Here is a 12,867-nt window from a genome sequence, read left to right as displayed (position 1 = left end):
TTGCAGTAGGAAAGAGAATCTAATGTGGTCTTCTGCCAGGACCCTTTAGTCAAATATCATGTACATTTTTTGTGGATTCCATAGTTGAACATGAAATTGCTATTGATGTTTTACCTGCTTTTGTTATAAATATTCATAACTGTGGTGGAATGAGAAGGCCATGCCAAAATGGCCGCTGGCAACAGGTTTTGACTGGATGGCTTCGGAAACCACATGACAACGGAGCCTGCTTGGCAACAGGCTGTGATTGGATGGCTTCAGAAACCACATGGCAATGGAGCCTGCCTGGCAACAGGCTATGATTGGATGGCTTCAGAAACTACCTGGCAACAGGCTGTGATTGGTTAGGGCATAGACTGCCCCTTGACCAGATTGGCTTCCTTGGCTATTTAAGCTGCTCTACCAACTGAAATAAACGAGTCTGCGGGCTGCTCGCCTCTGGCCCGCTTTCACCCGACTCCTGGGGTCTGTGTGGTGACTCCGTGCCTCTTGCCCCCACTGCGCTCCTCCTCTCAGAACGAATCCACAGCAACACATAATGTCCACAGGGAATTTTCCTAGTTGATAAGAGTAACATTTAAAGATGTGCTAGTGGAAGCTATACACTGCTCCTCAGTCTCCCTCCCTGTCCGCTCCTGGGAGGTCCAACAGAAACAGTATAGAATCTCAGAGGGAGAAAAGCCCTGATTAAGAATTTAAAGTCAGGGCAGGAGTTTGGCCTAGCAGTTAAGAAGATTGCATCCCATATTGGAGCACCTGGGTTTGTTACCCAGCTCTGACTCTCAATTCCAGACTCCTGCCTGTGCAAACCCTGTGGCAACAGGTGCTGACTCGTAGTTGGGTACCTGCCACCTACACGGGAGACCTGGATTGAATTCCCGTTGCTGATTTTGGTTTTCATTCTAGCCCCCAGCCATTGTGGGCATTTCTAGTCAACCAGCAGACAGGCACTCTCCATCTGTCAATTTGTCTGTCTGCCTCTCTCTCTCTCTCTCTTCATATCTGCATCTCTCTCTTTCTCTTTGCCTCACAAATAAAAAATTAATAATTTAAACAGGGATTTCATAAGATGTAATACGTCAACAACACAGTTTTATATGTCCAATGAAAAAGGATAATAGGAACTGGAGGCTCACAGGTTTTTTTTTTTTTTTTTTTTTTTTTTTAAGATTCATTTATTTACTCGAGAGGCAGAGTTACAGAGAGAGAGGGAGAAACAGAGAGGTCTTCCATCCACTGGTTCACTCCCCAAATAGCCACAATGATCAGAGCTGGGCCAGGCCAAAGCCAGGAGCCAGGAGCTTCTTCTGGGTCTCCCACATGGGTACAGAGGCCCAAGGACTTGGGCCATCCTCTGCTGCTTTCCCAGGCTATCAGCAGGAAGCTGGATTGGAAGTGGAGCAGCTGGGTCTTGGACTGGCACCTATATGGGATGTCAGCACTGCAGGCAGATGCTTAACCTACTATGCTCAATGTCAGTACTTACCTTGGTGGAAACACCAAGTTAAATTTTTACTTACTCTCAAGCCATTGTTAGTGGCCCACATGCCACTTTGAAAACTATAAAGACAACTAATTTGGAGGCTATGAACTGTGAATATTAGAAACGAATTGTGGCTGCTGATTGAACTACCTGTATCATTTACATAGGTATCCACATTAAGGGACCTTTCCTTGTCTGAGACCAACTGGAATCAAGCTGCCCACTGAGTCTGTACCACCTAGAATGCCATCAATGCTGCCTCAATCCATCATCATAGTGGACATGGAAACACATGTCTGAGACCACCACCATAGCTTTGGCACAAAGTAAAGGACTCTGTTTCTGATGGAGAGGCTACCACTATATGCCAGACTTGTGACCCTGTCATAGTTGGCCCATTTGTCTTGCTGTGCTGGAGGCCACATTGCATGAAGTGTTGCTCTTGTAAACTCCTAGCAGATGGGGTAAACTGAACCTTTGACCCTTTCCAGAGGCTCTTGATGATGCTCATCATTGTTGACACTTTTTAAGGTTCCAGATTTGCTATTGAAATCTGAACAGCTGACTCTAGCCACATCAATGCAGCCTTTCAAACTTGTCTGTGAAGAGCTTTTGGCTTTCTGGATGACTTGCGGTCTGACAATGGTGCACCTTTTATCACAAAAGCTGGTCAACAAAGCACTAATAGCCAAGGCATTCAACAGTTCTTCTGTGAGTCATGCAATCCACAGGCATTTGATACTGACCATTGGAATGGCCTCTTCAAAAATGCACTCAAAAACATTTGTGACTCAACCTCCCTAACTTTGTCTAGGTTTCCATATGTGTCTAAGACAATTTGGTCACACGATATGGCTGTCCCCAGAAAGTGATGGACTTTGCTCAGATGTTTCCTAGTTTTTATCTTGATAAAAATGAAGGGAAATTTTTGTTTGTTTATTTTGCAAAAATGTGTCTGTCTTTTCTCTGAGAGCAGCCCTAAGCAGTCCTGGCTTGTATACTCTCTTGGCGAAAACCTGTCTAAAATGGAAATTCTGTTTTCCATTATTGAGTTGACATGTCCTGGATGGCCAGGATAAGGATCATAGAGCCCATTGTTCACTGAATCTCCCTGTGCTGGCCCACCTGGGTCTAAATGGAGGAAATAATGGGTCTCAATAAGCTCTATAAAAATGCTTTTCTGTCACTTGCACCTAACATATCTAGACAGAGTCTGGGTGCAAGTAAGAGATAACTAGAAAGAAGTTGTAACTACTAGAATGGACATATGATTTTAGTGGTGGTGGGACATGTAAAAGGAATATCGCACTTCAGAAAAAGTATGAGAAGGGAAGAACATTCATGATTATTTTTTTAACCACTCTAAAATCTTTTTTGTTAAAGATTTATTTATTTATTTGAAAGGCAGAGTTACAGAGAGGCAGAGGCAGAGAGAGAGAGAAAGAGAGAGAGAGAGAAAGAGAATAGTCTTCCATCCTCTGGTTCACTCCCCAAATAGACACAACAGCTGGGCCCATCCGAAGCCAGGAGGTAGGAGCCTCTTCAAGGTCTTCCACATGGGTGCAGGAGTCCAAGGACTTGGGCCATCTTCTACTGCTTTCCCAGGCCATAGCAGAGAGCCAGATCAGAAGTGGAGCAGCTGGGACTCGAACCGGCACCCATATGGGATGCTGGCACTGCAGGCTGCAGCTTTATCTGCTATTCCACAGCGCCAGCCCCACTCTAAAATCTCACCCACAAATGTCCTAGTGCATTAACAGCTTTACATTTAACCGACTTCTGGACCTTCCACCTCACCTCCAGCCAATTCTGATCAGGATTTGATCTCCATTCCACTTAACCTTATCAGGAAGTATACTGAAAGTAGCAGGGGATAGCCCCAGGCATTGCCAACCCATGCAACAGACTTGACAGCACCTCTGGATGTCTTTCACACTTCCATTCTTATAGGCATCACTTAGTCATCCCATGGAGCCAATAAATGACAACCAGCTACTTGTGTGGACAAAAAGGGAAGTCAATCTCAAAAAACAAGCACTAGACATGATTGTTCTACTCCTGTTGAAAACCCTAATGCCTACAAGTCCATCAACAGAACACATTTGAGGCATTGTCAACCTGTGGTCTCCAAACTGATGTAAATCTCACTGCAGAAACACCAACAGTTCTAAACAATCATTTCTTTCTCCAGCACTTTGTGCATCTCAAAAATTATATGTGTTGTATGAATAGAGAGAAGGTTAGCCCCTCCTTGACAAGCATGGACAAGGCTTTGGGGCTTGGCAACATGAATTCAGGGCATTTTTACCTACACTGTGGCATCTAACTATCATTTTTTAGGAATCCCTGCAATATAATTATAGATGAAGGATGAAGAAATAAGTGCCAAGTCAGAGGACATCTCAGAATCATAAACAAGATGACATTTAAAATGCTCCATGATCTTGCATTTTGAAATCAGCTGTATTGAATAATCATTGCAGTCATTTATAGTGCTGGCCTCATTTTGAACCACCCCTGCTTTATCCTGCTGCAGTACCAAACTGCTTATAAAGTTTTCCACAAATCTTACCTTCTTTCCCTTGCTACTATCCAGTGTATTTTGTAAAAGGGTTTTAAGGAAAAAAGAAAGAAACTGTAATTTTCCCCCCAGAAACCTTTTATTTAAGGAATACAAACTTCATCCATTTCATAATTACAACTTTAGGAACATGGTGATTCTTCCCACCATACCCACCCTCCCACCCACTCTCCCACCCTTCCTCCTCTTCCCTCTTCTATTCCCATTCTTATTTTTTACTAAGCTCTATTTTCTTTCTTCCTTTCTCTCTTTCTCTCTTTCTCTGTTTCTCTCTCTCTCTCTCTTTCTCTTTCTCTCTTTCTCTTTCTTTCTCTTTCTCTTTCTTCCTTTCTTTCTTTCTTTCTTTCTTTCTTTCTTTCTTTCTTTCTTTCTTTCTTTCTTTCTTTCTTTCTTTCTTTCTTTCTTTCTTTCTTTTGACAGGCAGAGTTAGACAGTGAGAGAGAGAGACAGAGAGAAAGGTCTTCCTTCCATTGGTTCACCCCCTAAGTGGCCGCTACGGCCGGCGCGCTGTGCCGATCTGAAGCCAGGAGCCGGGTACTTCCTCCTGGTCTCCCATGCGGGTGCAGGGCCCAAGCACCTGGGCCATCCTCCACTGCATTCCTGGGCCACAGCAGAGAGCTGGACTGGAAGAGGAGCAACCAGGACAGAATCCGGCGCCCCAACCGGGACTAGAACCCGGGGTGCTGGCACCGCAGATGGAGGATTAGCCAAGTGAGTTGCAGCGCTAGCCTAAGCTCTATTTTCAACTAACTTTATAAACATGTGATTAACTCTATGTTAATAGTTCAACAAATAGTATGGGAAAAAGAAACTTCCTCAACAATCAAAACAAGGGCTATCCAAAGTCATTGCTTCTCAAAGTGTCAATTTCACTTCCATATATTACCTTTTAGGTGCTCTATTAGTTATCACAGGTCAGAGAGAACATATGTTATTTGTCCTTTTGGGACTGACTTATTTCACCAAGTATGATATTTTCCAGTTTCATCTATTTTGTTGCAAATGACAGAATTTCTTTTTTTTTACTGCTGTGTAGTATTCCATATAGCCCATAATTATCTAGCCTTCAGTTGATGGGTATTTGGGTTGATTCCATATCTTAGATATTGTGAATTAAGCTACAATAAACACGGGTGCATAGATAACTCTTTCATTTGCTGATTTCCTTTCCCTTGTGTAAATTCCCAGGAGTGGGATGGCTGGTCATATGGTAGGTCTACATTCAGATTTCTGAGGTATCTCCGTATGTCTTTTTTTTTTTTTTTAACAGGCAGAGTGGACAGTGAGAGAGAGAGACAGAGAGAAAGGTCTTCTGTTTGGCGTTGGTTCACCCTCCAAAGGCCGCCACGGCCAGCGCACTGTAGACAGTGTACCGTGCTGATCTGAAGGCAGGAGCCAGGTGCTTTTCCTGGTCTCCCATGGGGTGCAGGGCCCAAGGACTTGGGCCATCCTCCACTGCACTCCCGGGCCACAGCAGAGAGCTGGCCTGGAAGAGGGGCAACCGGGACAGAATCCGGCGCCCCGACCAGGACTAGAACCCCGTGTGCCAGCGCCGCTAGGTGGAGGATTAGTCTATTGAGCCGCGGTGCTGGCCTCTCTGTCTGTCTTACATAGTGCGCTGGCCTCTCTGTCAGTCTTACATAGTGGCTTTACCAGTTTACATTCCCACCAACAGTGGATTAGGGTACCTTTTCCCCTACTTCCTTGCCAGCATTTGTTGTTTGTTGATTTCTGTACGAAAGGCATTCTCGTGGGGGTGAGGTGAAACCTCATTGTAGTTTTGATCTGCATTTCCCTGACTGCTAGTGATCCTGAGCATTTTTTCATGTGTCAGTCAGCCATTTGGATTTCCTCTTGTGAAAAATGTCTGTTTTAGTCCTTTGCCCATTTCTTAACTGCATTGTTTGTTTTGTTGTTGTTGAGTTTCTTGATTTCTTTATAAATTCTGGTTATCAATCCTTTACCAGTTGCATAGTTTGCAAATAATTTCTCCCATTCTGTCAGTTACCTCTTCACCTTGCTGAGTATTTCTTTTGCAGTACAGAAGCAAGAAACTGATTTTTCTGTGAACCCCATGCATTAACCTGCCTTCCTTCTGGAACCACAGTGGCATGCACATTAGGTGTGGTCATAAAAGAGTTTTGGATGTTGAAGGAAACAAAATTTCAGCCCGGGGGGCCATTCAGATAACTTCAATCCACTGGCTAGGATTGTTGTAGATGATAGAAATCGCCCAAGACTTCCTCCTTGTGAAATTGCTGTTACATCCTCCTCTATCTGGAGTAATGCCTGCAGCCAAGTGGAAAGGTCAAAACCAAAAGAGAAAGCCACCTGGAGTTCCAAGGCTGTCCCTTATTCTTTATAGGATGTGTTTCAACTTGCACTCTGCGGAAGTGCACATGATTGAGTTCAATACTGCAAATTGGCCTCGTTTTGGTGCTTAGAGTCTTGTTAATAGTAGTTTTAATTAAAGTCTAATGGGGACAGTTTGAATGGATTTGTTTTTAACCTTTGTCAATCAGATTAATCAGTGTGGCTGATGTAGTCAGGTATTCATGAGAAATTTTACTGGGTATTAACTCCCAGATCTGGTGACTATGACCTCATTTAGAAAGAAAGGGTCTTTTCAGATTGATTAAGGATCTTAAGATGAGATCATCCTGCATTATCTGGGTAGGCTCTAAATCTAATAAATAGTGTTCTTATAAGAAACACGTGGAAGTGGGATACAGGAGAAAAGAGAAGGTTGTGTGAAGGGAGAGGCAGAGATTGGAGTGATGTAGCCATAGCCAAGACATACCTATGGTGACCAGAAAACTGGAAGGGGAAAGGAAAGATTCTCCCCAGAGCCTGTGGGGAAATGCGACCATGCCAACAGATTCCGTGCCTCCAGAACTGCATAAAAATGAGTTTACGTTGTTTTAACCCACACAGTCTGTGAGGATCTGTTATGACAGTCTTGGGAAACTAATGTACAGAATGGAAATGAGGGTGCATATTGTCAGGAGCAGTTTTTTTCACCAGTCGTCTCATGTTCCTGTACATCTTGCAAGCAAGGGACTGATTACCCTTCCTTTTTATGGACAATATTTTCAAAGATGTTTGCTTAGTGAATAGCTTTGGAAGATACAAGAAGTGTTTCCCTTTAGAGCAAACGGCACTGTCCCTTAGAAAATATTTGAATTCCTGAAGCACAGAGTTCCTTTCCTGTCCTGCAATCCACTTTGTGTTTAGGTGTCATGCAGTCCTCTTCACCTCACCTCATGGGAACTGGGGTTAGGGAACCAGTGCAAAAAAAATGCTGATAGTTGTAGCTACTGCTATTAGGGTGTCACAAATTAGCTTTTGTCTAACCATAGGAGTCTCATATCTTATACCAGCATCCATAAAACTGTGGCAGGTTAACTTTTTAGGTTGAATTTAGGTTAAATTTCAGACTCTTTATAATTATAGACAATTTTGATTCTTAAATCTTCTGTAATTAGGCCATGAACACCACTATAGCTTCCTCCATCTCTCTTGTCAATGCCTAATTTAATCCTATCCTCTTCTTTACAATGCTCTAAAGTTAGATTGATGTTATTGGTCAAAGAAGCAGATAAATTATAGAGATTGATATGTTACAACATTTTGCATTTTCATCTGTTAAGGAAGGGCATAATGAAGAGGGAAATTTTTGCCTCTGAAAAGCTGCCGAGTCCAGAAGTTGAGACACTGATGAACATATGAACATGAACAAATTGTATTATCTTTATAAAGTCATATGCTGCCAAGAATGCTTTAGTTGGAATAAATCATTCCTACTTGTCACCTCAACTTAAATGCAGAGCTGACTTGTTGACAACTTTTCTTCAGGCTAGAGACACATATTTTACTACTCCCATCTTCTGCAACCCGCCCCTTATAACTGAGAGAAGAGATGAGACTGGTGCACACTGAACTTTATGAAATGACTAATTGGTGCCATTTGTGGTTAAATATTGTAAATGCATCATATCAACAATGCTGTCATCGTTCAAAATAGGTAAGAGAAAGAAATCGGAATAATGTTTTAGTTAACAAGCTTAAGCCAGTCAGGGCAGGCTGCAGGCAAAGTCATGAAACTGTTTTAAGTTTGTCTCCAGCACCACCCACTCCTTTCCTTGTTTTGGAACCTTTCACCAGGATCTCTGGGCTATCTCCCAGCTGCCTCAGGCCATCCTGTGCAGTGCGAAAGCTCTAGTCCTCTCTGACTCCTTCCCATACCAGCAAAATGTATGTATTTGGGGATTTCCACATTGTTACTGTTGCAAACCAACAGCATCCCATTCATCTTTCTTTGCTTTCCAATTAAGCATTCACAAGAGCCCCCAGAAGACCATGATCGACTGAAAAAGAGCCATAAATTAAATTCCGAAAAACTGGATCTTTGATGGTTTGAATTGAAAAATAAATTTCTATGTTGTGAACACCCTTGCCTTTTGCATTAAAGAAAGAGGGAGAGCTGTAACGATCCAAAAAACCCTTACTTAGATCCTGCCACAGTCTTCCTCTAGCTTCAGTGAGAGAAGGTAGAATAGCAAATGGGCAGACAGCCACCTTATACTGCCGAAGAATTCTCTTCTTAGCCACAGACACTGCCAGCACTTCCTGCTCCTCTCTCAATGCATCTGTTCTCCGACATCCATTCCCTGCAGGCCACGTGGCTGAGGGGAGAGACATCCATTCCCTGCAGGCCACGTGGCTGAGGGGAGAGACATCCATTCCCTGCAGGCCACGTGGCTGAGGGGAGAGACGCGGGTGCCTTGGCGCTTCTGGAAAGGCTCAAAGGCAGTGATGACAGTAAGAGCAGATGAAGACCTTGTTCATTAATCCCTTCTAAACCGGAGAGACAAACCAACACTGTCATTTAAGGAAAGGAGTTACCACTGTATGTGTCAAGACTCTCTCTGTCATCAGATAGCCCAAGTGAAAATGGTTCAATTAAAAATAAATATACTGGGGCAGACATTTGCTCTAGTGGTTAAAATGCTGTTTGAGATGCCTCTATTCTGTATCAGAGTAACTGCATTCAAGTCCCAGTTTCGCTCCTGATTCCAGCTTCCTGCTAATGTGCACCCTGGGAGGCAGCAGATGATGACGCAAGTACTTGGGTTCCAGCCAGCCACATGGGAGACTCTAGCTGAGGTCTGGGCTCCTGACTTTGGCCTGATCCAGCTCTGGCCCATGTGGAAATTTTGGGAGTGAGCCAGTAAATGGGAGATTTCTCTCTCCCTCTCAAATAAATAAATTTTTAAAAACGGATTTATTAGCTCACAAAATTCAGGGATTGAAAATATATCAAAAGGCTCAAGAAACCAATGATGTAAGCAGGTGTCCCCTCTCTCTTTCTGTGCCTTGACCTCTCTCTTGCTTTTGCTCTTGCCTCCAACATATTCCTTGTCTCTGAGTGCCTTTGGGTATCCTCTTGATGATGGGGTATCAAAGGGCTCCAGGCTTCCACCATCCCAGTTCACAGTTCCAGGTCAAAGTGGTTTCCTTCAAGTGCTTAAAAATAAAATCTAAGACAAAGACTCCCAATTCCAGGGTGAGCGTTGTGACACAGCAGGTTAAACTGTCACTTGTGACTCCAACATCCCATAAGGGAATGCCTATTTGAGTACAAGTTGCTCTGTTTCCTGCTAGCATGTCTGGGAAGGCAGAAAATGATGGTCCAAGTCTTGAGTCCCTGCCACCAATGTGGGAGACCTGGATGGAGTTCCTGGCTCCTGGTTTCAGCCTGGCCCAGCCCTGGTTGCTGCAGATTTGGAGAGTGAATCATCAGATGTAAAGTTCTCTCTCTCTCCCTCTCTCTCTCTCTCTCTCTCTCTCACACACACACACACACACACACACACAAGACTCACACACACACACAGCCTTTCAAATAAATAAATAAATCTTTAAAAACAAATTGACTCTTAGTTCGAGCCTAGGTTACATACCCATTTGGGGACCACTCTCTGACCTAAGAATGGGCAGGCCAGGCTCACTTTCCAACCTTGTGCTATGATAGCCTCACCTTTACTTCGTGGAATGATGAAGGCTAAGCTCCCTAAAGGACATTTTCTTTTTTTGGTAGGTGCAGATGGGAGGGTGAGGGACAGAGATCCTAACCAGATCTAGCAATAGATGCTGCTTCTAAAGCTTACGCAGACTCAGTTTGGATATGGCTGTGAAGTTAGGTGCATTCACATCTGCACAGATCATTGCTAAGGCAGTTCACTACTTAATCACACAGCTGGCATGGATCTAATCAACCAATCTCTGGAATTTTGGCCACCTTCAGCTGACTGTTATCTGGGGAACATACTTCATAATCGAAGTCCACTAGTAGATAGCACTGAGTCATGTAGAACTGAGTCACGTATAAGCTTCCAAGAAGCCAAGGTCTTTTAATCGTTGCTCCCTATTGATTTTTTATATAAACTATTTATTTTTTAATTTTACCTAGGAACATTTTAATTAAGGTACACAAATTTCATGCATTTCGTATCTACAAATTCAGGAACATAATTATTCTCGATCTTTACACCTTATGTCACACCTGTTGACAGTTATTAGGAAAGGGGCAGCAATTATTCAAAGTTCATTCTGCCAGTCCTCACTTCCCTGCCCCTAGAAGACATAACTATTTAACCAAAAGACATTTTCCCACTGTGCCCAAAAGGGCCTCAGAATCATTCTCAACAAAGTTCCCTAGGCAGCCATTACCCACCGGTTGGAGTTTGTGTTTGAGATAAAACTTGTTTTCTTAAATCTCACAGCTATAGTGTCACAACCAGTTAATTAACAATCTCTCTCTCTCTCTCTTTTTTTTTTTTTTTTTTTTTTTTGTTATGCCTTGACCAGTCAGCACAGGTAGGATCTCTGTGAAACTTCTATTGGTAAAATTACAGAAAGACTGCACAAGATTGAGGAAGCAGGCCGGCGCCGCGGCTCACTAGGCTAATCCTCTGCCTAGCGGCGCCGGCACACCGGGTTCTAGTCCCGGTCGGGGCGCCGGATTCTGTCCCGGTTGCCCCTCTTCCAGGCCAGCCCTCTGCTGTGGCCAGGGAGTGCAGTGGAGGATGGCCCAGGTGCTTGGGCCCTGCACCCCATGGGAGACCAGGAAAAGCACCTGGCTCCTGGCTCCTGCCATCGGATCAGCGCGGTGCGCCGGCCGCAGCGCGCTGGCCGCGGCGGCCATTGGAGGGTGAACCAACGGCAAAGGAAGACCTTTCTCTCTGTCTCTCTCTCTCACTGTCCACTCTGCCTGTCAAAAAAAAAAAAAATAAATAAAATAAAAAGATTGAGGAAGCAGTGCAGGCTTGTCCTCTTCGAGGGCTGTAGCAAGTGATGAGCATTGTGCAAAAAGCCTCTCTTAATTCTAAGTGAAAGTTGCATACTAGAAGGATATGTAATATATCAGATACAAGAGTGCTGTTGTTTTCAAGATAATAGGTATTCAGGCATTTTTCTAACAAAGAGTATACATATGCTCCTTGCAGATCTCCTTATTTTTGAAGGAATAAACTGAAATAACAATACAGGGAATGTAAAAGTTCAAAAAAGTACAAAGATCCTGGGCCTGATGGTGCAGAATAAGTATACATACTTTAAAAGAAGATTTTCCATGTAAGAAATGGAAGTCAGCCTTGGAAAGCAACTTATTTGTTATCTCAAACAATTTCAGAAACCTATTTTTTTTTTTTTTTTTGACAGGCAGAGTGGATAGTGAGAGAGAGAGACAGAGAGAAAGGTCTTCCTTTTTTGCCGTTGATTCACCCTCCAATGGCCGCCGCGGCTGGCGTGCTGCGGCCAGCGCATCGAGCTGATTAGAAGCCAGGAGCCAGGTGCTTTTCCTGGTCTCCCATGGGGTGCAGGGCCCAAGGACTTGGGCCATCCTCCACTGCACTCCCGGGCCATAGCAGAGAGCTGGCCTGGAAGAGGGGCAACCGGGACAAGAGTCCGGCGCCCCGACCGGGACTAGAACCTGGTGTGCGGGTGCCGCAAGGCAGAGGATTAGCCTACTGAGCCACGGTGCCGGCCCAGAAACCTATTATATTTATAGTATAATATGGACAATAACAACAAAAACTCCACAGGTGAAGATGCAGGTTGAGATAAAAATGGAATTAGATGAGCAGGGTAGAACAAAAAATATGTAATAAAGTAACTATGAATTAACAGTGTAGAAAACTGGATTTGGAATATAAAAGCCAAGTATAAAAATCTTCTTTTTTAGATAAATAAATAAATCTTTAAAAAAAAAAGGTTTATTTGAAAAGCAGAGTTACAGAGGCAGAGAGAGATCTTCCATCCAGTGGTTCACTCCCTAAATGGCCACAACGGCAGGAGCTGGGCCAGTCCAAAGCCAGTAGCCAGGAACTTCTATGGGTCTCCCATGTGGGTGCAGGGGCCCAAAGACTTGGGCCATCTCTACCGCTTTCCCAGGCCAGCAGAGAGCTGGATCAGAAGTGGAGCAGCCATGACTTGAACCGGCACCCATATGGGATGCTGACACTGTAGGTGGTGGCTTTACCTGCTATGCAACAGCGCCAGCCCCGAGAATCTTAGTAATCATAAGGACACTGATGAACAAAGCAACAAACCAGTTCAGTATATATAAATATGTATATGTACATATTTACACATATATACAGATATATATCTATCTGCAGTAGATCCAGATATTTTTATAATGTTTAGTCTAAACATTTAAGAATGTATCATCTTTATTATATATACTATTTTATAGAGAAGAGGAAGTTCCCTAACTCATTTTATGAGACTATAAATGTTC

General features: G+C 43.6%; 1 non-coding gene across 1 annotated transcript; it reads left to right on the top strand.

Moving 5' to 3' along the window:
• Window positions 1–3,700: 3,700 nt before the first annotated feature.
• Window positions 3,701–3,821, top strand: LOC127490469 (U6atac minor spliceosomal RNA). The gene has a single exon (XR_007918416.1). It is a non-coding gene; the product is annotated as a U6atac minor spliceosomal RNA (small nuclear RNA).
• Window positions 3,822–12,867: the final 9,046 nt, after the last annotated feature.

Source organism: Oryctolagus cuniculus, chromosome 2 (genome assembly GCF_964237555.1).
Source record: "Oryctolagus cuniculus chromosome 2, mOryCun1.1, whole genome shotgun sequence".
In the NCBI taxonomy this organism is placed as follows: Eukaryota; Metazoa; Chordata; class Mammalia; order Lagomorpha; family Leporidae; genus Oryctolagus; species Oryctolagus cuniculus.
The sequence above is the reverse complement of the archived record's forward strand: the minus strand, read 5'-3'. Positions and strand labels throughout refer to the sequence as shown.